Raw genomic sequence first — 27,185 nt, 5'->3', positions numbered from 1 at the left:
CCGTGCGCGGCCACCACACCACCGCGTGCCCCGCGCCGCACATGCCCGACGCCAGCGTGCTCTGGATCTCCATGATCTGCGCGAACAAAAAAATATATTTAACCACAAGTCTGCAGTAACATGTACTACATACCATAACAATCTGCAGTATACATTGGAGCTGAGCTGGTACGACAAGTCTAATTTCTGATCGGTTGCTGCGGTTGCCGGTCGTTGGAGTCATTAGAATTCAGACAGATAAGCTCTGATTAGCCTAGGACCAGATAATGTAGTTCATCAATTAACCGCCACAACCTCCTGGAGACACACAGCTGCCTTCCAGCTCGATCATGGTGTGTCTGCTTGTTGGGGAACGTCGCATGGGGAACAAAAAATTTCCTACGCGCACGAAGACCTATCATGGTGATGTCCATCTACGAGAGGGGATGAGTGATCTACGTACCCTTGTAGATCGTACAACAGAAGCGTTAGTGAACGCGGTTGATGTAGTGGAACGTCCTCACGTCCCTCGATCCGCCCCGCGAACAATCCCGCGATCAGTCCCACGATCTAGTACCGAACGGACGGCACCTCCGCGTTCAGCACACGTACAGCTCGACGATGATCTCGGCCTTCTTGATCCAGCAAGAGACGGAGAGGTAGAATATTTCTCCAGCAGCGTGACGGCGCTCCGGAGGTTGGTGATGACCTTGTCTCAGCAGGGCTCCGCCCGAGCTCCGCAGAAACGCGATCTAGAGGAAAAACCGTGGAGGTATGTGGTCGGGCTGCCGTGGAAAAGTCGTCTCAAATCAGCCCTAAAACCTCCGTATATATAGGTGGGAGGGAGGGGACCTTGCCTTGGGGCTCAAGGAGCCCCAAGGGGGTCGGCCGAGTCCAAGGGGGGAGGACTCCCCCCCCAAACCGAGTTGGACTTGGTTTGGTGGGAGGGAGTCCTCCTTCCTTCCCACCTCCTCCTTTTTTTTCCTTTTCTCTTGATTTTCTCTTCTTGGCGCATAGAGCCCTTTTGGGCTGTCCCACCAGCCCACTAAGGGCTGGTGTGCCACCCTCAAGGCCTATGGGCTTCCCCGGGGTGGGTTGCCCCCCCCCCCCGGTGAACTCCCGGAACCCATTCGTCATTTCCGGTACATTCCCGGTAACTCCGAAAACCTTCCGGCAATCAAATGAGGTCATCCTATATATCAATCTTCGTTTCCGGACTATTCCGGAAACCCTCGTGACGTCCGTGATCTCATCCGGGACTTCGAACAACATTCGGTAACCAACCATATAACTCAAATACGCATAAAACAACGTCGAACCTTAAGTGTGCAGACCCTACGGGTTCGAGAACTATGTAGACATGACCCGAGAGACTCCTCGGTCAATATCCAATAGCGGGACCTGGATGCCCATATTGGATCCTACATATTCTACGAAGATCTTAATGTTTGAACCTTAGTGCCAAGGATTCATATAATCCCGTATGTCATTCCCTTTGTCCTTCGGTATGTTACTTGCCCGAGATTCGATCGTCAGTATCCGTATACCTATTTCAATCTCGTTTACCGGCAAGTCTCTTTATAGTCACCCAGTTATGTTGCGACGTTTGATACACACAAAGCATTCCTCCGGTGTCCGTGAGTTATATGATCTCATGGTCATAGGAACAAATACTTGACACGCAGAAAACAGTAGCAACAAAATGACACGATCAACATGCTACGTCTATTAGTTTGGGTCTAGTCCATCACATGATTCTCCTAATGATGTGATCCCGTTATCAAGTGACAACACTTGCCTATGGCCAGGAAACCTTGACCATCTTTGATCAACGAGCTAGTCAACTAGAGGCTTACTAGGGACAGTGTTTTGTCTATGTATCCACACAAGTATTGTGTTTCCAATCAATACAATTATAGCATGGATAATAAACGATTATCATGAACTAAGAAATATAATAATAACTAATTTATTATTGCCTCTAGGGCATATTTCAACAGTCTCCCACTTGCACTAGAGTCAATAATCTAGTTCACATCACCATGTGATTCCAACGAATCCAACACCCATATAGTTATGGGGTCTGATCACGTCTTGCTCGTGAGAGAGGTTTTAGTCAACGGTTCTGAAACTTTCAGATCCGTGCGTTCTTTACAAATCTTTATGTCATCTTATAGATGCTGCTACTACGTGCTATTCGGAAATGCTCCAAATATCTACTCTACTATACGAATCCGTTTCACTACTCATAGTTATTCGGATTAGTGTCAAAGCTTGCATTGACGTAACCCTTTACGACAAACTCTTTAACCACCTCCATAATCGAGAAAAATTCCTTAGTCCATTAGTTACTAAGGATAAATTTCGACCGCTGCTAGTGATTCAATCATGGATCACTCTCTGTACCTCTCAACCTACTTTGAGTCAAGGCACACATCAGGTGCGGTACACACCATGGCATACTTTAGATTCTACGGCTAAGGCATAGAAGACGACCTTCGTCTATTCTCTTTATTCTGCCGTGGTCGGGTTTTGAGTCTTACTCAAATTCACACCTCACAACGCAACCAAGAACTCCTTGTTTGCTGATCTATTTTGAACTCTTTCAAAAACTTGACAAGGCATGCATCTTGTTGAAACTTCTATTAAGCGCTTTCGATCTATCTCCATAGATCTTTGATGCTCAACGTTCAAGTAGCGTAATCCAGGTACTCCTTCGAAAACTTATTTCAAACAACCTTGTATGCTTTACAGAAATTCTACATTACTTCTGATCCACAATATGTCAACCACATATACCTATCAGAAATTCTATAGTGCTCCCACTCACTTCTTTGGAAATACAAGTTTCTCATAAACCTTGTACGAACCCAAAATCTTTGATCATCTCATCAAAGTGTATGTTCCAACTCCGAGATGCTTGCACCAGTCCATTGAAGGATCACTGGAGCTTGCATACTTGCTAGTATCTTTAGGATCGACAAAACCTTCTGGTTGTATCACATACAATGTTTTCTCAAGGAAACCGTCGAGAAAACAATGTTTTGACATCCTACGTGCAATATTTCATAAATAATGCATCAACAACTAACATAATTCTAACAGACCTTTAGCATCGCTACGAGTGAGAAAGTCTCATCATAGTCAACTGTTTGATCTAGTCGAAAACATCTTTGCGACAAGTCGAGCTTTTTCTTAATAGTGACTTATCACCATCATCGTCTGTCTTCTTTTAAAGATCCATCTTTAATCAATAGTCTTATGACCATCAAGTAGTTCTTTCAAAGTCTACACTTTGTTTTCATACATGGATCCTCTCTCGGATTTCTTGGCTTCCAGCCATTTGTCGGAATCTGGGCCCACCATCGCTTTCTCCATAACTCGTAGGTTCACTGTTGCTCAACAACATGACCTCCAAGACAGGGTTACCGTACTACTCTGCAGCAGTACGCGACCTTGTCGACCTACGAGGTTTGTAGTAACTTGATTCGAAGCTCAATGATCATCATCATCAGCTCCCACTTCAATTGGTGTAGGCGCCACATGAACAACTTCCTGCGCCCTGCTACACACTGGTTGAAGTGATGGTTCAATAACCTCATCAAGTTCTACTAACCTCCCACTCAATTCTTTCGAGAGAAACCTTTCCTCGAGAAAGGATCCGTTTCTAGAAACAAACACTTTGCTTTCGGATCTGAGATAGGAGATGTACCCAACTGTTTTGGATATCCTATGAAGATGCATTTATCCGCTTTGGGTTCGAGCTTATCAGACTGAAACTTTTTCACATAAGTGTCGAAGCCCCAAACTTTCAAGAAACGATAGTTTAGATTTCTCTAAACCTCAATCTATACTGTGTCATCTCAACGGAAATACGCGGTGCCCTATTTAAAGTGAGTGCGGTTGTCTCTAATGCATAACCCATAAACGAATGTGGTAATTCGATAAGAGACATCATAGTATGCACCATACCAAATAGTGCGTGGCTATGACGTTCAGACACATCATCACACTATGATGTTCCAGGTGGCATGAACTGCGAAACAATTTCCACATTGTCTTAACTGCGTACCAAAACTTGTAACTCAGATATTCATTTCTATGATCATATCGTAGACAGTTTATCATCTTGTTACGACGAATTTCACTCTGAAACAGATTTGAACTTTTCAACATTTCAGACTTGTGATTCATTAAGTAAATACTCCTGTATCTACTCAAATCGTCAGTGAAGTAAGAACATAATGATATCCACTGCGTGCCTCAGTACCCATTGGACTGCATACATCAAAATGTATCACTTCCAACAAGTTACTATCTTATCTCATCTCAATGAAAACAAGGCCTTGCTCATGTGGTATGGTTTGCATGTCACTACTGATTCGAAATCAGGTGAGTACAAAGATCCATCAACATGGAGCCTCTTCATGCAATTTATACTAACATGACTCAAGCGGCAGTGCCACAAGTAAGTGGTACTATCATCATTAACTCGTATCCTTTTGGCACCAATATTATGAACATGTGTAACACTACGATCGAGATTCAATAAACCATTGAAGGTGATTATTCAAGAAAATAGGGTAACCATTATTCTTTTTAAATGAATAATCGTATTGCAATAAACACGATCCAATCATGTTCATGCTTAACGCAAGCACCAAATAACAATTATTTAGGTTTAACACCAATCCCGATGGTAGAGGGAGCGTGCGATGTTTGATCATATCAACCTTGGAAATACTTCCAACACGTATCGTCACCTCGCCTTTAGCTAGTCTCCGTTTATGCCGTAGCTTTCATTTCGTGTTACTAATCACTTAGCAACCGGACCGGTATCCAATACCCTCATGCTACTAGGAGTACTAGTAAAGTACACATCAACATCATGTATATCTAATATACTTATTTTGACTTTTGCCAGCCTTCTTATCTATCAAGTATCTAGAGTTGCTCCGCCTCAGTGACTGTTCCCCTCATTACAGAAGCACTTAGTCTCGGGTTTGGGTTTAATCTTGGGTCTCTTCATTAGTGCAACAACTGTTTTGCCGTTTCACGAAGTATCCCTTCTAGCCCTTGCCTTTCTTGAAACTTAGTGGTTTTATAAACCATCAACTATTGATGCTCCTTCTTGATTTCTACTTTATTAGTGTCAAACATCGCGAATCGCTCAAGGATCATTGTATGTATCCTTGATATGTTATAGTTCATCACGAAGCTCTCACAGCTTGGTGGCAGTGACTTTGGAGAACTATCACTATCTCATCTGGAAGATTAACTCCCACTTGATTCAAGCGACTGTCGTACTCAGACAATCTGAGCACATGCTCAACGATTGAGCCTTTCTCCTTTACTTTGTGGACCAAGAATCTTGTCGGAGGTCTCGTACCTCTTAACAAGGGCACAAGCATGAAATCACAATTTCATCTCTTTAGAACATCACTTATGTTCCGTGACGTTTTACAACGTTTTCGGCGCCTTGCTTCTAAGTCATTAAGTATTTTTGTACTGAACTATCGTGTAGTCATCAGAAACGTGTATGTCGGATGTTCACAGCATCCACAGACGACGCTCGAGGTGCAGCACACCGAGTGGTGCATTAAGGTCTGCGTAGCAACGAGGACAATCCTCGGTTTTACAGACTCAGTCTGCAAAGTTTGCTACTATCAATTTTCAACTAAATTTTCTCTAGGAACATATAAAAACAGTAGAGCTATAGCGCAAGAACTCCCACTCAAAAAATACATCTCTCTAGTCATTTGAGTGGTACATGATCCAAATCCACTATCTCAAGTCCGATCATCACGTGAGTCGAGAATAGTTTCAGTGGTAAGCATCTCTAAGCTAATCATATCAACTATACGATTCATGCTCGACCTTTCGGTCTCATGTGTTCCGAGGCCATGTCTGCACATGCTAGGCTCATCAAGCTTAACCCGAGTGTTCCGCGTGCGCAACTGTTTTGCACCCGTTGTATGTGAACGTTGAGTCTATCACACCCGATCATCACGTGGTGTCTCGAAACGACGAACTGTAGCAACGGTGCACAGTCGGGGAGAACACAATTTCGTCTTGAAATTTTAGTGAGAGATCACCTCATAATGCTACCGTCGTTCTAAGCAAAATAAGGTGCATAAAAGGATTAACATCACATGCAATTCATAAGTGACATGATATGGCCATCATCACGTGCTTCTTGATCTCCATCACCAAAGCACCGGCACGATCTTCTTGTCACCGGCATCACACCATGATCTCCATCATCATGATCTCCATCAACGTGTCGCCATCGGGGTTGTTGTGCTACTCATGCTATTACTACTAAAGCTACGTCCTAGCAAAATAGTAAACGCATCTGCAAGCACAAACGTTAGTTATAAAGACAACCCTATGGCTCCTGCCGGTTGCCGTACCATCGACGTGCAAGTCGATATTATCTATTACAACATGATCATCTCATACATCCAATATATCACATCACATCGTTGGCCATATCACATCACAAGCATACCCTGCAAAAACAAGTTAGACGTCCTCTAATTTTGTTGTTGCATGTTTTACGTGGTGACCATGGGTATCTAGTAGGATCGCATCTTACTTACGCAAACACCACAACGGAGATATATGAATTGCTATTTAACCTCATCCAAGGACCTCCTCGGTCAAATCCGATTAAACTAAATTTGGAGAAACTGACACCCGCCAGTCATCTTTGAGCAACGGAGTTACTCGTAGCGATGAAACCAGTCTCTCGTAAGCGTACGAGTAATGTCGGTCCGAGCCGCTTCGATCCAACAATACCGCGGAATCAAGAAAAGACTAAGGAGGGCAGCAAAACGCACATCACCTCCCACAAAAAATTTTGTGTTCTACTCGAGAAGACATCTACGCATGAACCTAGCTCATGATGCCACTGTTGGGGAACGTCGCATGGGAAACAAATATTTTCCTACGCGCACGAAGACCTATCATGGTGATGTCCATCTAAGAGAGGGGATGAGTGATCTACGTACCCTTGTAGATCGTACAGCAGAAGCGTTAGTGAACGCGGTTGATGTAGTGGAACGTCCTCACGTCCCTCGATCCGCCCCGCGAACAATCCCGCGATCAGTCCCACGATCTAGTACCGAACGGACGGCACCTCCGCGTTCAGCACACGTACAGCTCGACGATGATCTCGGCCTTCTTGATCCAGCAAGAGAGACGGAGAGGTAGAAGAGTTCTCCGGCAGCGTGACGGCGCTCCGGAGGTTGGTGATGACCTTGTCTCAGCAGGGCTCCGCCCGAGCTCCGCAGAAACGCGATCTAGAGGAAAAACCGTGGAGGTATGTGGTCGGGCTGCCGTGGAAAAGTCGTCTCAAATCAGCCCTAAAACCTCCGTATATATAGGTGGGAGGGAGGGGACCTTGCCTTGGGGCTCAAGGAGCCCCAAGGGGGTCGGACGAGTCCAAGGGGGGAGGACTCCCCCCCCAAACCGAGTTGGACTTGGTTTGGTGGGAGGGAGTCCTCCTTCCTTCCCACCTCCTCCTTTTTTTTTCCTTTTCTCTTGATTTTCTCTTCTTGGCGCATAGAGCCCTTTTGGGCTGTCCCACCAGCCCACTAAGGGCTGGTGTGCCACCCTCAAGGCCTATGGGCTTCCCCGGGGTGGGTTGCCCCCCCGGTGAACTCCCGGAACCCATTCGTCATTCCCGGTACATTCCCGGTAACTTCGAAAACCTTCCGGCAATCAAATGAGGTCATCCTATATATCAATCTTCGTTTCCGGACTATTCCGGAAACCCTCGTGACGTCTGTGATCTCATCCGGGACTCCGAACAACATTCGGTAACCGACCATATAACTCAAATACGCATAAAACAACGTCTAACCTTAAGTGTGCAGACCCTACGGGTTCGAGAACTATGTAGACATGACCCGAGAGACTCCTCGGCCAATATCCAATAGCGGGACCTGGATGCCCATATTGGATCCTACATATTCTACGAAGATCTTAACGTTTGAACCTCAGTGCCAAGGATTCATATAATCCCGTATGTCATTCCCTTTGTCCTTCGGTATGTTACTTGCCCGAGATTCGATCGTCAGTATCCGTATACCTATTTCAATCTCATTTACCAGCAAGTCTCTTTACTCGTTCCGTAATACAAAATCCCGCAACTTACACTAAGTTACATTGCTTGCAAGGCTTGTGTGTGATGTTGTATTACCGAGTGGGCCCCGAGATACCTCTCCGTCACACAGAGTGACAAATCCCAGTCTCGATCCATACTAACTCAATGAACACCTTCGGAGATACCTGTAGAGCATCTTTATAGTCACCCAGTTACGTTGCGACGTTTGATACACACAAAGCATTCCTCCGGTGTCCGTGAGTTATATGATCTCATGGTCATAGGAACAAATACTTGACACGCAGAAAACAGTAGCAACAAAATGACACGATCAACATGCTACGTCTATTAGTTTGGGTCTAGTCCATCACATGATTCTCCTAATGATGTGATCCCGTTATCAAGTGACAACACTTGCCTATGGCCAGGAAACCTTGACCATCTTTGATCAACGAGCTAGTCAACTAGAGGCTTACTAGGGACAGTGTTTTGTCTATGTATCCACACAAGTATTGTGTTTCCAATCAATACAATTATAGCATGGATAATAAACGATTATCATGAACTAAGAAATATAATAATAACTAATTTATTATTGCCTCTAGGGCATATTTCCAACACTGCTCACCTAAGTTAGTTTCGTTGTCGATACAGAGCATACCCCAACTGTGTGTCAGGTGTACAACTAATTCATATTTGGCCAATTTTTTTAAACTACTCCCCTTGGATACCATAGAGGAGCAGAGCAGGTAGGTTTGAAGAATTCTCTTCGGCTTATATAATACAGTACTACTCCATCATGCAGCGGCGACCCAACTATGAATCAATTAAAACTACTAGAATTACTAATAGTCTGTTCTGACCCAACTAGTAAGATGCGATCTCAAAAGATAAATAAACATGTAAATATCCGAAAAGATTAGATGAAAAGCGAGACCTATAGTACACAAAAAATGCAGCACACATAATCTGAAGTCTGAACAACTCCCTGCATGTAAGCACACTATACCAAATGCCGGGCACCTTGACGATTCTCCAAGGTTCGGTGAATACCACAACGATCAGTAGAAGAGCTAAATATTAAGAGATACATACACATTTAAAAAAGGGGGGGTATTCGGCGGCAGTTACCGTCGGAGGGGGAGCGGTCGCGGAGCTGGGAGGCGAGGGTGCGGGACAAGGTGCGCCAGTTGCGGCCGGAGCCCATGAGGCCGTGGAGGACGAAGGCGGTGGCGGTGGGCGGCTTCTTCGGGGAGAGCTGGATCTCGTGGAAAGCTCTCCAATTCCCGGAAACCATCCAATTCCCGCAAACCATCCATAGCCTATACGGTCAACGCCATGCAAACAAGATAAAATACATCAGATGGCTTCTAAAGGTAAACACGCACACGCCACATCGAATCTGCGCGAAGGCTCCAGGGAGATAGGATAACGAGATCGAGCCCCAAATCGGATCTCAAAGCCAACCGAGAGCCACAAGCGACCAACGCAAATCGGATCTGCTGCCCGACCGGACGCATCTGCAGGGATCCGTTCGCGGGAGCCAAGTGGGAGTGGGAGGAGGGAGGGACGTACTGGTAGGTGCCGACAACGGGGGTGACGAGGAGCTTGGTGGATATCCAGTTCTCGGAGACCTTGTGGTGGATCTTGGTGGTGATGTCCTTCCACAGGCCCGGCATCACCTGCTGCTGGAACGACGGCAGCGCATACACCACCGCCTTCATTCGCTGTTGCGGAGGCAACCGCGGATCCTAGCGGGGGAGGAGGTTGCTCCGAACCTGACGAGCGGGGGGAGAAGGAGGACGGGGAGGCAGGTCGGTCAAGTGGTCGGGAGGGGAGAGGCTGGGAGCGATGCCCACCATGACCGATGACAACACGACGAGGTATGAGGGAGCGACACGGGGCGGTGGGTGGCGGCGCCGATGTGGGGGAAGGGATTGGATCGGGGAGCTGGAGAGGAAGGAGCTCGGGAGGAAGGGAGGAAGCAGAAGAGAGGAAGAAGGGAGGCGGGGGGGGTGGATGAAAAATGCGAGGAGGACAAAACTAGGGTTTCATCTACAGAGTAGAGGGCTGCCGTTGGATCCGGGATCATCCAACGGTCCTTAATGCATGATCCGCGTGACATCCTCATGGGCCAATCAGAACGGAGTAAAACACTATGAATACGCTATGACCATCTAAATTGGTTGTAATTAACTGAAAATAAGTTCTTTTTCATAAAAACATTTTCTATTTTCGAGTGACAAATATGGTTTTCTGTGAAGGACCTTGTTGACACCTGATTTTGTCATGGAAGAAACACATTATTAAGATGTATTCAAATGAATTTTTCATTTTATTTGGACAAAAAATTCATTTTCCATCTTTCGAGTGCTCAAAATGAGTTTTCCAGTTCATGACAGGATCCATGGAGTGGTACACGGTCCGAGATCTGAGACGCGGAGGGGAGGGGAGGAGGAGGGCGCGGTCCGTACCTGGAGGGCGGTGGAGTCGTGGGCGAGCTTGTAGTCCTTGTAGAGGAAGTAGACGCCGGCGGCGGCCGCGGCGGGCACACCAGCGAAGAAGGAGGCCAGCCTCACCCGCAGCATGAACCCCATCCTCCTCCGCCGCCTCCGCCTGTGGTCGCTCGTTCCCCTTTCTTCTGTGGAGGATGGTGGAGGGGACGCAGCCGGAGTAGTGGGGGAGATCGGGGAGAGGGCGAGGGTTCCTGTGCGCGAGAGAGAGCAATGGATGGATGGGGATGGAGAGATGGATGGATGGATGGGGATGGAGAGATTGATGGATGGATGACCGCCACGTTATCGATCCATGCCACAACCAATTCCACCAATTAGAATAAAGCATATGTAGTTGTATTTTTCTTATTGTTTTGCTTCTACTTTTTCACATGATAACATCTAAATATGATCTTTTGGAGTAGACAAGCTTGCATCTTGCAATTATAAACAATGTTGCCAAAGTGAGTTTTTTTGTGAAGGACCTACCAAATATTTGTTGCAAAATTGGACCAAATCATTTTTCTAAAATTTTAAGTCTTATTAAATGTACAATTTAACAAATGGTTTGGTGCTAAAAGCTTTTGATCCACCTCTCGTGAAAAAGACAATTTTTTTGATTCAGCTGGAAGCAGGTCAAAATTAAACTACAACTCTTTGATAGATTGCTCTTTAATTTTCCCAAAAATCATTTCTAGGTACATAATTATCTATTTAATCATAGAAACACCAAAATATTTGCAAGAATCAAGCCCTAGCTACGAACGATCATACCCACCGTTTGAACCGCATTTTGAAACACGCATGAAATATTCTAAAAAAATTAAAAAATTCAAAAACCTTCGCATTGTGTCATTATATGTGACCAACTTACCAGGAAAAATAATAAAGTTGTAATATGGCAATTATTTAAAAAAAGTGTTCTGATGAATGGGCATAGTTCATGGCAATTATTTGTAATAATAGTGTGTGAAGATTCATGGCTTTCAAGCCAAATGATCAATCTTATGGCCACATTCATAGCATAGTTTGTTCACATGATCTAATATTATGCACAAGGGTGTGTATTGGAATGGCAAACAATGTTCCTTAAGGAACTTTTCATTTTCCTTGTACGAAAAATGAATGTTGAAGCTGGGATCAAATTAATGAATGGATTGAGCTGAAATTTGGTGTACGATGTTATTTTGGGCATATGAAGGCACTGTATAAAAATTATACCATTTGGACATGCCAAAGTGACACTTCCTTCACAATGTGACAATCTGGACAGAAAATGGTAATTGAAACTAGGCTCACATAGATGATTGGATTGAGCTGAAATTTGGAGGAGGATGATAATTTGGGCACATTAAGGTACTGTAAAAATTTCATAAAATTTGGATAAACAAAAATTGTACTTCCTTCACAATGCTCTCTACTGAACAGAATATTGGGAAAAATATTGAGAGAAACTGGCTGAATTAAATGTGCTAAAATTTGGTGGAGTAAGGTTATATGGTCAGTGTCATCCCGTGGTAAATTTTCATCAACTATAAAGCAATATAAAAAGTAGTTGCTTCACAAAATGAAAATATTACCATAAACAAAGATTGGATCATGAGCTCACATGGATTGTGAGATGTGGCGACAATTTTATAGAGAGCTATGTTTTGGGCACATTGATGATGTGGAAAAAATTCAACTCATCAGGATATTCCTATCTAGTACTTCCTTCACAAAGCTATTAGCTGAACACAAACTTTGGATATTTGCTGAGAAAGATTTACTAGGCAAATCGTTATAAAAGTTTTCATGAGGCAATGATTTGGATAGGAAAGAGTGCCCAAAAAATATGAGGGTAATCAAAGAAATATAAATAGCACTTCCTTCACGAAGTGCTATTCTGAACAGAATAGGAAAATGAATATTGCTAAATTATTTTTGAACTATGGAAGGAAGGGTTTTCACATATTTGAGAAATATATGATCCAAAGTATTTATGAGAATTTTTCGAGAATTTTTGGAATGATAGAATAGTAGGTTCTTCATAAACTAGGATGACGTGGGATATAATGGACCCACGAGTGACATTTCAACATAGTTAGAACATGTTACGACATTTTTACAATCGTTGTAAAAGTTATGAGGATCTCATCTTATGCGGTTACGACGTTTTTGACTCACATCGTCGTAATTTATATGTAGATTTGATCTCCTCAAACGATTTACGACGATCTCGGATGAAATTGTCATAGATATATGACGAATTCATCAACGACATTTTTAAAAACATCACATATGAGCATATTTCTTGTGGTGGCTGGAAACCCATCTGGCCCAGGAGCTTTACCGTTCTTCATCTCCCCAAAAGCGTCCAACACCTCTTTCTCCGAAAATGGGGCGGATAATAACTCATTGTCCGCCTCTCCAACTTAAGGAATATCCGTGATTTGATGTTCATCCATAGTCACAAAACTATGGTCAGAAGCACCAAATAACTTTTTATAATAGTTTGAAATATACAATTTTAGGTTCTCATGACCCACTATTGTACCCTCATCTTGCTCGAGCTGGAGAATTTTCTTTTTCCTATGCTTGCCATTTGCAATCAGGTGGAAAAATTTGGTATTATTATCCCCATAAACGATTGCCCGCACTTTAGCCCTAGTAGCCCATTTCGATTCCTCCTCTCTAAGGAGCACTCGGAGGCGTTGCTCAGCTTCATTCTTCAAAGATCGCTCATTGAGATCGAGTACAATGGTCTCGGCCTTACGGTCAAGATTATCTATAGGTTTGATAAGCCTATTCTGCTCATCCTTTTAAATCCCCGAAACGTTCTTAGCCCAACCTCAAAGATATTGTCTAAGATGTCTAATTTTATTTTGCCATCGTTCCACGTTGGATATCCCACCCAACTCTCTATTCCATTCCCGGGCAACAATATCTGTAAAACCCTCCCGTGAGAACCAGCTTGACTCAAAGGAGAATTTACACTTGTTTCCCATATGAATAGCACTACCAGAATCCAACAACAAAGGTGTGTGGTCAGAAATCGCTCTCTGGAGTGCACACACCGTTACTAGAGGGAATTTTTGTTCCCAATCAATACTGGTAAGGACCCGGTCCAACTTTTCAAAAGTCTGGTTTTGTAGGGAATTAGAGCAAGTCTAGTAGAACCCTCAAACCCTCAAATTCTTAAAAATAACCGCTTTTTTACAGTTTTCGTCGACAAAATGACGTAGACTAGAAACCTTAAACCCTTAAACCCGTAAAAAAAATTAAAGGTCCAACCCGCAAACGCCATCGCAGCCTGTAGAAGTGAGGGTTGGGGGGAGAAACTGTCCCCAACCCGCACTCCACTTCCTCTCCAGCGCGGGAGGGATTTTCATCCCGCTTCCGTCTCCAGCCGCCGCCTCCTCGCGCCCGCCTCGCCGCCATGGAGGCCCCCGCTGCCGCCGCGCCCCCGCCGGCCTCCGCGCATGCCCCGGCCGCCCCCGCGCTCGCCCCTGCAGGCCCCGCTCCCGCCGCCCCCGCGCTCGCCCCTGCCGGCCACCGCGCCCGCCCCTGCCGCCGCCGCTCCCGCCGCCCCCGCGCTCGCCCCTGTCGGCCGCCGTGCCAGCCCTTGCCGCCGCCGCGCCCGCCCTGCCGCGCTCGCCCCTGCCGCCCCCGCGCTCGCCCCTGCCCCGCCCGCCGCCGCGCATCTGCTTCGAGGCCTTCTGGCACAGCGACCCCTCCACGGTACCTACCTCTTTCTCGCGGATGTAATGGTGATTGAGATGGAGATATTTCGATTCAGTGGTAGATGTGTCTGAAGTTGAACCTGTTCTGGTTTCTTGTTTTGAATTGTCACAGGTTACAAACTGCAAGCATGATTTTCATCTCCAGTGCATCCTTGAGTGGTGAGGACCATGCTTTTTTGTCTTTGCAATTTCCCCTCACGTTTGGTAATCATTCCGTTAGAAATTTAGAATGATATTGCCTGAAACTATCATACGAGTATGCATTTTGCTGCCGTTAGTTTGTTCATGGTAAGATTTGAAACATTGATGGACTGATTCGAGAGCCACATTTTATTTTTGAAGAGTTGCAGTTTATTTTTTGGCTGCTGAATTATTGGTTTACTGTGTTACACATTTTTGGCTGGAGGATTTGCATTTATCTTCATTTCTTACTTTCTTTCAGATGAAACACCATGTTATCTATATAGTTGCTTGATCACCGCAATGACCCATTGACTTGATGGTGCCGATGAGAGGGAGAAGATGATGATTGTGTGATGTAAAAACTATGAAACCATGCATCAATGATCTTTATTTCCGTGTTTGTTTGAAGGTTTATTATGTTTGTCTTGTGAAAATTATGCAATGCCAAATGACAGTATTAAGGTTTGGGGGTTCTAGTCTTTGCCCCTGTTTTTCAACCCTTAAAAGTGTCAAAAATGTGCAATTCTCAACCCTTAAAACTGGTTTTTGTTTTAAGGGTTTGAGGGTTCTACTAGACTTGCTCTTAGCCGAGGTGAATTTTCTACCAGAGAGCTCTATCTCCCTAAGGTCCAGGCTCTCGATAATAGTATTGAACATAAATGGCCATCTGCCATTAAAATTGTCATTACTTTTTTCGTCAGCTCTCCTAATAATATTGAAATCACCCCCAATTAAAAGCGGTAATCTCTCATCGCAGATTCTCACCAGATCGGCGAGAAAATTAGGTTTAAGCTCTGGCTGAGCAGCTGCGTAGGTTCAGGTCTATAGAGCTTGTTGTGTAATCGCATTTTTAGTGGAGTCTGTAACAACTTAACGACCATTTCCTGGGTTTTTTCGGGTTTCTATCAAATTGAGCCGGGGGAGCCCCTTGTTGATCTAAAAAAAGTTAGCTACGGTGGCGTCATCCCATGAGAGCTACGATACTGGATGGGACGTGTTAGTTTAAATGCACATGAGGTCTTCGTGTACGTGCCTACACATGGCTCTCCACACTTGTGTATATATGTGTGTGCACTGACATAGCAGGGCACTATAAGATACAACATTAACGCGATGATAACGGATCGGCCGAGTATCAAATGTGTACGCACTAGAACAGACAATGCATCAATATGCATGGTTCATGATGCTTGCAAACATGCGCTTATGAGAAGATATGACAGCCTGATAACTGCTTAATTAACCTCAACAAAAATGCTAGCTGTTTCTGGTAGCTAAATTCCCTTAATTACACTAGTGCTTATCGAATCGTCCTACATGGTTAAAAACCCTTCTGCGCAGGTAGTTGTGAATCGTCGCACACGCTACATGATAATCATGTGCGATAACAGTCTATTGCACATGATACTACTGGAAGTTAACGTGTGTGATGGTCATACACCCCATACAATCATTTAGGCTGGAACGTTTGCACTCATGGCCCCCATCCCACACGACATTAGACGCACAATCATGTGGATGGAGTTATTCATAGCAGACGACTCCGATGTGTTCAACAGGTGGGCTGCTTCGTGCATCCCACATGTTTACTTTGTCGCAATCATGTGTCACTACAGTATGACAAAGCTTAGGGGGTCACCATATCTGTCGGGAAAACAAGCCAGAGGAGACATAATAACTGTCGGGAATGATACACTTCAGATATTCGCCGGAAGTTACATGCTGCCATTGAAAGTCTTGTCTAGAAAAACAATTCCCATCATTTACAAGAATCTCTCGCAGATTCTCTGTGCTACCTGGTTGAACCTTTGCCATCAGTTAAACTATTCCCAGCATGAAGTATTTCCCCCGCAGACTGACGGTGCAAGACACAACGGAGTTCCCGGCAGTCCATTTTCCATTGAAAGTGTGCGCCCAAAACGACAAAAAAATAACTAGATACGTTTTTTTCTTCAATAAAACATAGACAGAAACCAATATCTCAACTTAGCACGGAAATCCATTCATACACAACAATAGAACATTGAACATATGCGTTTTACATTTCTATACTGTGAACATAGTGATAGATCATTTCCGCAAGTAAGGACTGTGCAACATATACTGACTACATATAAAAATTGATCCTAATTATAGAATCTAGCCTTTCTAGGTGAATAGAATATAAAGTGAAAAACTTGTTTATAGTCTTGAGAACAAGTGAAGCAAATGGTTTCACAATGTGATTAGACCAGCCTTATTGGCCCCGGTCCCCAACTCCATCACTTCCCATAGCTACCTCCACTCCACCGATATTTATGTACCAATTATTGGTCTCTTAGCTAGCTGGTGGATTACTTGTGCTAGCCTTTGATGTATTGCTATACCGATATATGTGCCCTAAAATGCTTCCGTGCCCCAAAATGTACTCCAAGCAAAATTTGCTGCCCTAAAATATGGCAGCTATTGTAGGTGCTCTAATAGAGCTTCTTTTGGTATACCCCGATACTCCATAAATACAAATGTACTCCCTTCGTAAATTAATATAAAAGCGTTTAGATCACTACTTCAGTTATCTAAACACTCTTATATTAGTTTACAGAGGGAGTAGCAGCTAATAAAGAGAGAAATGGAGCAGCGAAATAAAAGAAATAAGTTGCGATTTTGTCGATTGCTCATACTAAGTTTCAAAGGTTGAAACTTAGTGAAATATTTCAAAACTCCTCCAGATTTATTCCGAATGGATCTAATTTAAAACCACTCGTCACGAGAAACACAAATATGAAAATTATTTAATTTAGACATTTCCTTCACAAGTTATGAAAGACTGAAAACCGAAAAGCAGAAGAAAAAGCAAAGGCAAGGGACTAGGGGCGCCCGCATCTACGCGCCACAAATCCTCGGAGAGGTATCAACTTCTTAAGATCTTTAATTAGAAGAGCATCACACATCTAACAACCGCCCATTAATAGGAAGAACTTCGTACAAGACGAAAGAATGAAACAGAGGGGGTAAGGAGTGGGTGTGTGTGTGTGTGTGGCGGGGGGAGGGGGGGGGGTGCTCAAGACAGACACAAGACGATCGGTACTAACCTATTGGATCTAAACGAGCCATGGCAAAGTATTGACGTGGCCCCGCCAATGGCAGATTTGATGCATGTATTTCCATGTATAAGAGGATGGAGGTCTATTATTCCGATTCAACCCCTTAAAATAACGCACTCCTCAAGTTATGCCGGTGGTACTCCATAGTGTTGAGTTGGAGTGCAGAATAATCACATGCATTAGATTTATATGCTCATGGGCGGACCGTATTAATTGCAAAAAGAGCCTTAACTCAGTGGCTGGGCATGCAGTTGTGCAGCCTAACGACCCGAGTTCAATTCCTAGAATTGACGGATGATGCACAGGGAGAAACACGAGACCCCCGCGTCGGGGGCGCGCGCTCCCTCTTCCACTCCCTTCGTCGCCGTCGGGGGACGCTGCCGGGCAACGCTCGGGGACCGATGTAACTACTGTTGACCCACTCGTGATGCTCAGGGGGGAACCCTAAGATCTGATCGTCAGATCGGACGCTGGCGACACTACGGTGTCGTGCCTCTCTTGGGAGCATCGTTTCTAGAGCAGCGTTGGATGACAGAGAAAGGCGGTGGAGCGGCTTGTTTTGATCGAAGCTTTGATGGAGATGACAAGTCATGCCTGGCCGACAGGTGCTAGGCACGACATATCTTTCGGAGCCTTCATGTTAGGATGGACGAGCGTAGGACGGTGGCGCCGTTGGGCGCCGTGGTGGCGTCGACGGATGGACGGACCGACAAGGGTGATACGGATCTCTCTTCTGAAGATGGGACAGTGGTTCGATGATGATAGCGGCTTCTAAAACGTGTGCATGTGGTATACGATTTAGGTTTGCTACACCCTTTTTTGTTCCGATACGTTATAGCGATGGATCAATGATGACAACGATTTTTGATATGAAAAGTGAGAGCACTCAACATTATCATGTTTGTAGGTATGAGTGATGGCTTCGGGTGACTTGATGTATGATCTTGTCAGACCTTTGTGGAATAATTAATAATAATGATTGTATGCGTTGATTGATGCAGAGGCCGAAGGTTGAACCTCCTTTTCTAAAGAAAAATGGTAATGTAATGCTCTAGTTGTATAATAGACTGTCGCTTCATTCACGAAGATCGGTATGGTATTCTAATTTTTCTTGCAGGAAATTTCAGTATGGTATAGAATGAAGTAAGCCAAAGTTGACGACTCAGCTAACACAGTACTTCTTTTATGAAGCAACAATGTATTTACTTCATGGAAGGATGTTGAAATATACTACTCCGGATTATGCACGCAGCGCATAGGGGACAGCGATCTGAGATCACAAGAAACTGACCAGAAAATGCGAAGGATAACTTTACAAAACCAAGGTGGGAAGGTAGTAAAAGATGTGCGTTTTGTTACGAAGATGAAACAATACAACACCTCATTCTTAAATGTCCGCTTGCTAAATTTCTAATTTTCTATGACATATAATTCATGTAGCCTTTAGTGTCACCCATCCGGATAGTATCAACACATTATTTTATACGTGGTTAAACATAGTTGAGTCAAGTACCACGGGACATATTTATATAGGAATATGTGCATTACTTTGGGTTATACGAAATTACAAAAATGACATGATATTCAACACACAATACTTTATTATTTTTTATAGGTCATCTACAAAGCTACTGTTTGGGTCCGTACGTGGTTGTTACTCAGTCATGCGGTAGCCAAGGAGCTTATGACTATTGAATGCAACTAATGAGAAACGGTCGCACGGGATACATACAGCCGGTTTTGGATGACAGTCCAATAATAGTTAAGGAGTTTAGTCATCTTAACCTGTTTGCGCGAGTTGTGACACATTTTAACTTCATTTTACTTTCCTCTTATGTAAGCTTGTACTGAATCGCAGACTTTTTAGACATTTTGCCTAATAATATGGTTGAATGCATCATTTAGATGCAGAGACCGGCGGTACTCCTCCTTTATAACAGAAATACAAGAAACTGACCAACACACTTGTAAACTTGCACCGATTAGCGTTTACAAACAAGCACATTACCCATCTACACAACACATGTACGCTCGCCACATTATTGTGCAGCTACTTCTGCTCCGGAGACGGCCGGGCAAAAAGTAACGACGTTGACACATTATTAAGGGATTGATGTATATACACCCCAGTTTTACATACTACTTCATATTAAGTTGAAACTTGGAAGCAAATAACTACTTGACACGGAAGGATGTTGAAATATACTACTCTACTCGCTTGTCACATTATTATTCATCTACCTCTGCCTTGGAGACACGGCCGGGAAAATAGTAACGACCCTTATACATTAAAGGATTCATCTATCTATACCTGAGTTTTGCTATTGGATGCAACCAGTGGGATACGATCGCACGGGATACATACAACAAGTTTGAATGTCGGTTTAATAATAGGCTAGATGTTTAGTCGTCTTGACCTGTTTTCGTCGGTTGTGGCACGTTTTGTCTTCATTTTACTTTTCCCCTTTATGAGCTTGTGCCGAATCGTAGATTTTTTGGGTATTTTACTTAATAATATGGCTGCATGCATCACTCAGATGCAGGCAACGGGTACTCCTCTTGTATAAGAAAAAATACAAGAAAAAGACCAACACACTCGTAAACTTCCACTGGTTAGCGCTTACAAACAAGCAGATTACCCATATACACCACGCACGTACGGTTGCCACATTATTGTGCAGCTTCTTCGGCCGGGCAAATAGTTACCACGTTGACACATTATTAAGGGATTGATGTATATATACCGCAGTTTGAAATACTACTTCAAATTAAGTTGAAATTTCGAATTAAATAACGAATAGTGATCTAAACATTTTTATATTTCTTTTCAGAAGGAGTACTTGTCACGGAAGGATGTTGAAATATACTACTCGCTTGTTACGGACAGGCAAATAGTAACGACGCTCATACACTAAGGGATTCATGCATCTACTTGGAGACGGAAGGGTGTTGAAATATACACTCGAGTTTTACATACTACTTGAAATTAAGCTGAAACTTGGAAGCAAATTACTCGATTCGCCGTGAACAGCAACGATGTGGTCATGAGCCGTAGCGGAACCACTCGACGGCATGCATGGCATGTTTCCTTAAGGTAGACGTGTCAAGGTCCGACCACTTGATGTCCGCCTGGCCGAGGCTGGGGTCAAGACGGAAGTTACGCCAGATATGGATGGAGGCGCCCACCTCGTTGTCGCAGCCGGCGCACTCGTCCACGACCATGGCGTTTATGTAAGTATTGCCAGAGTCGGCGATGCGGATGGTCTTGCCGCACCGGGCCCCGTCGGCATACCACTCCGAAGACAGCGACACCACGTACTCCTCGTCGCTGTGGTACTGGCCGTCGCACGACGCCGGTCCGCCGCCCCCCTCTCCTTGCTGGAAGCCGTTCACCGTCATCACCGCCGGGACGTTCTGTCGAAGCTCAAACTTGGTTGTCGTGGGTATAAGCCTGACAGTAGATGTGTAGGGTACGAATGAGATGGGCAGAGTCCTAGCTACGACGAGGTTGTATGAGTTCAGGCCCCTCTACGGTGAAGGTAATAGCCCTACATCTCAGTGCTCCTGGAGCTTGTTACCGAGTGTAATATGGAGTACACTATTTTTCTAACCCTTTTACTAGTGGGGGAGGGCGGCTTATATAGAGTGCGCTGTCCTCCACAACGGTTCTGATTCAAGGGTGGAGTAGTGGCGATTGAATGCATGCGTTACAGGTAACATATGCTATAAATGCTAGTTAATGCACCCGAAAACGTACGGCAGTTTCCCTCCAACGAGGTTACGACGCACCGAGTATATCCAGTCGGTAGGCCCGGTGTCCTCCGAGTCTTAGTCTCCGACTGGATGATTCTGGGCCCGTTACCGACTGGATGATGGGGACACCTTAATACAGTCGGGCATACTTAAGGTCCTGTCCCTTGCGTGGGGTAGTCCTTGGGTAGGACCTGTAGGACAGGCCTATGACCCTACCCTAGGACTATGACCCCATCATTAGTCCCCGAATGGATTGGGGTTGAAACGTCAAAGCAGTGCTCGATGCTCAGATCCGACTGGACTAGGTTCGGCTTGGGCGTTGCTTGCCTCTATCCATTCTATCTCTCCTGGCCAATGATCCGAGTGAATGTGTTCTGCAGAACGGACTGTCGGGAACCGAGTGCTTTCGCGGCATCTTTTGACACGACCGGTCAACTGACAGCGGCGGATTTTCCGGGATCTCAAATTTCGGGTTCCGCGCGCTTAGCGGGAGCGATGTCAGCGCGCTCGAGTAGCGCCTGACTCCTCGATCCTCGCGCCTTCAACTCTTCCGCCGATATCACCGCGGCTGGTTGGGCGGATAAGATTTCGGGCCCGCTCGCCAGCGACCCAGTTGGTGTTCTATTTAACTCTGGCCGACGAGACCCTTCGGTTACGCTCGCCGAATCCTCTGCTCTTGCTTGCTCCGTCTTCCTCGCCACCTCTTGCGCTCATACACCTTTCTCTTCCCATCCTTCTCGAAAGCTCGCCATCGCCGCCATGACCAAGGGCCAGACCAGCAAGATGGAGGCAAGGAAGAAGAAAGGCAAGGCGGCGGCTGCTCAGCGGCGGCAGCGGCCATTGCCAATGGGATGGATCCAGGGAGACTTTCTTCCCTCCATAGTGACGGAGGGGGACCTGCTGGAGCTGGTAGAGCACGGCCAGCTCGTGCATAAATCTTGGAGGTTGCCGGCGGACGACGAGGTTGAGCCGGCGCCACGGGAGGGGGAGCGCGTCTTGCTCCTCTGCCATGTTCACCGAGGTTTCTCTCTGCCCCCCCACCCTTTCTTCAAGGGTATCATGAATCATTTTGGTGCTCAACTCCATCACTTCCCTCCGAATGCCATTGCCCACCTTTCTGTCTTCATTGTTCTGTGCGAATGTTTTATCGGTTGCCCCCCTCATTGGGGTTTATTCAAACATATCTTCTCTGCCCGCTCTCAAACCATCAAACGTCTTAGTCAGTCGGATGACAAGACGCATCTCCTCCAGCTCTGCGGGGGCTTAGGGTTTCAGAAAAAGAGTCGGAGTAGCTACCCTGCTCTCCAGTTGAACGAGTCGGTTAGGAACTGGCAGTCGACGTGGTTCTACTGCCAGGACATAGCCTGTCCGAACGCGTCGACTGGGCTGCCTCTATTTAGTCTAGACCGCCCTGCTCCACCCAAGCAACTCGCCCTCTCGAAAGCCGAGAGGGATGACATCCAGCCTTTGGTCGAGGCACTCGCGGATGTTGTCAGGAGGGGGGTCACCGGTATTGACCTGTTGGAAGTCTTCATCGGTCGGCGGATCCAGCCTCTTCAAGCTCGCCACCATGCTATGTGGCTCTACACAGGGCCCGAGGATTCCACTCGGACCGTCGCGGTGGGCATACTCGAGGAGAAGGTGACCTCGATAGTGCTCCAAATCACGGGACCTTGCGAGAACCCTAAAGGAGCTCGCCGAGTGGTGCCTTACAGCGCGGACAACCCGCCACCGAATCAGGTGAGTAGCGTTAGCCGAATATATCGAACTGTTTTGATTTCAGTCGTTCATTTATATCCTCGTGTGATGCTTAATGTTTCCGACTGAATCTCATGTAGGAATGGACCAACTGGTCCTCCCCTGTCTCGAACGGGGATCCGGAGGAGGAGGAGCAAGAAGGTAGCCAGGAGGGGAGCGTGGATAGCGCTGAATATGTCTCCGACAGCAGGGAGTCGGAGGAGGAGGACAGCGAGGAGGAGGAAGAAGACGAAGAGCGCGACTCTCCGCCTCCACCGCCAGAACAACGGAGTAAGCGTCGACATGAGCCTGTCGTCCCTTCGGCTCCTCCCGCATTGTCGAGTGCTCTACCTACCGCTCCGGCGGTCCCGAGTGCTCGAGGCACGAAGAGGTCCAGGGACGCCCCCGCTGAGCCTGCAGGCCAATCTCCTAGGGCGCCCAAACCGAGTGGGCCCAAACCTCGGAGGGCTCTGCCGCGCATGAGGGTTGCCATCCCCGTCACATCCACGTAAGCGAATCCAACTCTCGGCTTTTTATGTTATCCGAGTGAACTCCCGCTTTACAAGTCGAATGGGGTTCACTTGACAGGGTCGCCACTTCTACAACCTCTCCGGTCCGCCAAGGGGATGACCCCATGGATACAGACAACGTCGTCTCGTCCCAGCCGGGAATGTTGTAGGAGAGTCAGATGTTTTATTCCTGTAGACTGCACTATCCTTTTCTTTTTCTGAACCATCATGCCATTCGGCTTGTCAGGGGCGATTCACTCGGACGAAGACGGGCAAGGGAGAGCCGAGGCGGCCGCGGAGCCTGTCATGGAGCCTGTCCTTGAGGCTGCTCTTCCTGCTGCTGCCCTTGCCGCCGACGCTCCGCCGACTGAAGTGCCTCCACCAACCGAACCAGTGCCGGTGGGCGACGAACTGACTGGGGCGAATCTTGGGATGCCCCAGGATCTTCCCACAATTCTCGGTTCGTCGAATGTTGAATTCAGCATTCGGTGTGTCCCGGAGGAGCAGGTGGGAGCGTCCAAGGGAGCCATGATCCAAGCGGAGCTGATGACCGGGGAGGCCAAGAAGGCTTATGACTCCGTTGCGGCTTTGTACCAGCGGAGCTTGGAGCTGCGCGACGACATCCGAGTAAGTAGTCTAGTAAGTACTTACTTTTGTTTTGTAACCCACTGGGTGTTGTCGTAGTCTGTTCTTTGCAATGGGTTCACTCCGAGTGAAACCAGTGGGTGTAGTCCCCGAGACTTCTGTCGAGTGCTTGCACCGACAGTTGTCTTTATACATTTGGTCTTTATTTTTGTCGAGTCCGTAGACAAGATTTCTGAGTGCAAGTTCTTGCTGCAGTCGGAGCACTCTTGCGGTAAGAGTTCCCTAGAGTAAACTGCACACAGGTGGAGTAGCTTTAGCCTCGGAGGCGTAGGTGAAAACGTGCACCTCAATAGGGCAGACCTGCTTGAGGTGCATGCCAGTGCGGTCACTCTTAGTGAACCCACTGGGTGTAGTCCCCGAGACCTGTAGTCCCCGAGACCGTTGTCGACTGCTTGCGTCGGCAGGGGTCTGAAGAACATAGTTTGTATTGAGAAAGTTGCTGATAACCCTTTGTTTCGTTTTGTAGAAAACTTGTGATATGGGGAGCGCTTATGAAGCTTTGAAGGCTGAGAAGAACCAATATGCTGGTGAACTAGAAACCGCGACGCTCGCCATGGCTGGCCTGAAGAACGCGCTGGAAGTTCGAGAGAAATCCTTGGAGGAAGCGTTGGAGGCAAACAGGGCGTTGGTGGCGGAGGTGGAGAGGCTGAAGAAACAGAGGACCGAAGTGTACGATCAAATGGCTGCTCGGAATAAACGATGGACAGCTCAGGAGAAGCATGTGAACGACTGGGCTGTCCAGATGATGAGTCGTCTGGCTGGTAAGTCTGATGAATTGTCGAGTGGTTGTATCTTGTGACGAACACTCGGTTTGTAATTTCTATTAGCTCGTTTGTGGCAGATTTTTGTGGTGACGCTGAAGCTGAAGCGGCGGCCGTGGAATGATCCTTGAAGGTCAATGTGCCACTCAGCGAGGACGCCAACCGGAATCTACTCCGGGCTCATATTCGCGTAGGCAAAGTGGGTCCGTTCATCAACCGACTGAGAGAAATCTTCGGCCGCATTGAGAAGGAGCTTTGGCCGGAAGACGAGTCGCGGGAGAAGATGGAGACTCTGTTGGGGCGACTGGGGGAGATTCTGGCCCGAGTGCAATCTTGGAAGAAATTGGCAGCGCGTTGCGGTGCTGATGTGGCGTTGTCCTTGGTCCGAGTCCATTGCAAAGAAGTGCGGGAAGATAAGCTGAAAGCCTTGAAAGTCGCCAACACGAAGAAGCTTCAATTCGAAGACTTCATGGAGACATTCCTGGAGACTGCGACCCGCATTGCTGATGGAATCGACCTGGATACTTTTGTGGAACCCTCCAGTCCTGACGCGGGCCCAGCTGACTCATGATCGAACTTTATCCTCAGTATGCCGAGTGTTTGCCTGTACGATATTCTGGCCACTTCTGTTGTCCGTCATACTTTTGGATCGGTGCGGGTAAGCTTGATCCGCACCGAGTCTGTTATCGTTTCTAGACTGCTGGAGTCACAACGAAAACACTTATTCTTTTGCTTGAGTGTTGTTTGGAGTTGAACACTTAATGTGTACTCATAGAATATTAGGACTTAGGTGATTCATGATCAGTGCTAAGTTCCCGAGTGTAACATATAGAGCACACTCGGAGGAGCGATTAGTACTTAGGCGATGCAGGATCGCAGCTAAGTCCTCGAATGTGACGTGAAGTGCACACTCGAAGGAAGATTAGTACTTAGGCGATGCGTGATCGCAGCTAAGTCCCCGAGTGTGACGTAAAGTGCACACTCGGAGGAAGTTAATACTTAGGCGATGCGTGATCGCAGCTAAGTCCCCGAGTGTGACGTAAAGTGCACACTCGGAGGAAGTTAATACTTAGGTGATTCTTGATCACAGCTAAGTCCCCGAGTGCGACGTGTAGTGCACACTCGGAGGAAGTTAATACTTAGGTGATTCTTGATCACAGCTAAGTCTCCGAGTGCGACGTGAAAGTGCACTCTCGGAGGAAGTTAATACTTAGGTGATTCTTGATCACAGCTAAGTCTCCGAGTGCGACGTGAAAGTGCACACTCGGAGAAGTTAATACTTAGGCGATTCTTGATCACAACTAAGTCTCCGTGTGCGACGTGAAAGTGCACACTCGGAGGAAGTTAATACTTAGGTGATTCTTGATCACAGCTAAGTCTCCGTGTGCGACGTGAAAGTGCACACTTGGAGAAGTTAATACTTAGGCGATGCAGGATCGCAGCTAAGTCCCCGAGTGCGACGCAAAGTGCACACTCGGAGGAAGTTAATACTTAGGCGATGCAGGATCGCAGCTAAGTCCCCGAGTGCGACGTGAAGGTGCACACTCGGAGAAGTTAATACGTAGGCGATGCAGGATCGCAGCTAAGTCTCCGAGTGCGACGTAAAGTGCACACTCGGAGAAGTTAATACTTAGGCGATGCAGAATCGCATCTAAGTCCCCGAGTGCGACGTGAAAGTGCACACTCGGAGAAAGTGATTACTTAGGTGATTCTTGATCACAGCTAAATCTCCGAGTGCGACGTAAAGTGCACACTCGGAGAAGTTAATACTTAGGCGATGCAGGATCGCAGCTAAGTCCCCGAGTGTGACGCAAAGTGCACACTCGGAGGAAGTTAATACTTAGGCGATGCAGGATCGCAGCTAAGTCCCCGAGTGCGACGTGAAAGTGCACACTCGAAGAAGTTAATACTTAGGCGATGCAGGATCGCAGCTAAGTCTCCGAGTGCGACGTAAAGTGCACACTCGGAGAAGTTAATACTTAGGCGATGCGTGATCGCAGCTAAGTCCCCGAGTGTGACGTAAAGTGCACACTCGGAGGAAGTTAATACTTAGGCGATGCAGGATCGCAGCTAAGTTTTTTTTTTGTGACCATAGTGTGCAACCACGGAAGAACTCTGAATGTGCAAAAGAAATTGAATCTGCTGTATATTATTTCTCCAAAACTTGTTCGTTACACTGCTTCAGTCGGCGATCACGTATAAAAACGC

Source organism: Hordeum vulgare, chromosome 5H, assembly GCF_904849725.1.
Source record: "Hordeum vulgare subsp. vulgare chromosome 5H, MorexV3_pseudomolecules_assembly, whole genome shotgun sequence".
NCBI lineage: Eukaryota > Viridiplantae > Streptophyta > Magnoliopsida > Poales > Poaceae > Hordeum > Hordeum vulgare.
This window is presented reverse-complemented; position numbering follows the sequence as displayed.